This window comes from Aegilops tauschii, chromosome 2 (genome assembly GCF_002575655.3).
Source record: "Aegilops tauschii subsp. strangulata cultivar AL8/78 chromosome 2, Aet v6.0, whole genome shotgun sequence".
Lineage (NCBI taxonomy): Eukaryota > Viridiplantae > Streptophyta > Magnoliopsida > Poales > Poaceae > Aegilops > Aegilops tauschii.
This window is the reverse complement of record NC_053036.3, coordinates 499,504,710-499,506,195: the sequence shown is the minus strand read 5'-3', so window position 1 is coordinate 499,506,195 and position 1,486 is coordinate 499,504,710.

The following is a 1,486-nucleotide window of genomic DNA, read 5'->3' as shown; positions in this document are numbered from 1 at the left end:
ACGATCGGATCTCGCCACCGGTTTTTTCGAAAACCTGTAAAAACTGCAAAAACCCGCTCGGTTTTTTTGTTTTTTTCGGTTTAGGTTAGATCGGTTTTTTTAATTTAGTTCGTTAATTAACAAACGTTCATCGTTTAGTTTATGTTAGTGAACAAATTCGTTCGTTTAGATCTGTTAGCGAACGTTCATTCATTAGGTTTTTCTTTTTATTTTATTTTTTCGGCCAGGGACCTATCCGCGAATACTTTATCACAGATTAGTCCCTCAACTTCAACCCCTCGCTACTTTTTTTGTCCAAATCCAGTGAAACCAATGCCAAAATATTCGTCTTGTTCCCCTCTTTCAAGTTAATCAACTTGAACATGATTTTGACAAATTTAAAATTTGGTTTCAAGCAGATTTGAATTTGTACTTCTTTTGATCGCAGTTTGAGTTTCGTAGCTCCGATTCGATTGATTCTTTTTGCAAATCGAAGCTCTTTAGTTGGAGTTTCAGTTTGGATCTTTTCTCTTGAGTTTTACCCTTGCATCTTATGCTTGAGTGCTTATGTATGCTATTGTTTGTCAACGATAGAGTTTCCGGAGTGCGAAGCGTGCCACTACGAATCACTAGGGTTTTCAAATCATCAGCAAGGTAAGTAACACTTTGATCATACCCCTTTATTACATAGTTTTTATGTATTAGATTCAACCCTCAAACATTGCTTGAGAAGAATCTGATTAACATGTGGGTATTGGGAAGTAGTTGATGAGGTAGCACCTATTGTCCTTTATTTAAACCTTGGGAGTTGCTACGTATGCTTATATTGCTATGCTATGCTCGTAGACGTGGATTGGTTTGAGAGAATTCATGAAAGATGTGAGAGATTATTGTTAACTAAGGTTTAACTTAAGGTGGCTACTTCAATACACATCTGGGTGGATTGGTTTGTGGGCACCTTGGGAATCCAGTGTTGTCCAAGGAGATCCCGGGGAACCCGTGTGATCATCCTATGGTTTGCCACCCAGACTCAAAGGAATCATAAGATGATTCATGCTAGAAACTTCCGTGTGCATCCACAAGCCATTATGGGCTCTGGCATAGTTGAGTATGTTGTGTGACCTCTTACAGTGGTAGACCAGCACATGTAGGGGATGTAGGTGGTACTGTCTACCCGTCGTAACGAGCTAACGCTTCTGAAAGACTGTGTCTCGGTCATCCTTTTCTCAAACATCATGCAATGCGATAAATTTAATGGAGGAGATTGAGTCTTGTGGGGAAAAGTGCGCAAACCTCTCCAGAGTGTACAAACTAATCATGGTTAGCCGTGTCCCCGGTTATGGGCATCTTGAGTATCTGGTTCTTGAATTATTATGTTGATCTCATCACTTTACTTAATTAATTTGTGGGGTTATTGATTATTAATTTGGGATTGAGATGGGGTTACCTTTCTCAATGTTTTCAACCAACTTTGTAGTTTAATAAAATATACTCCTTTGAAGTAGGG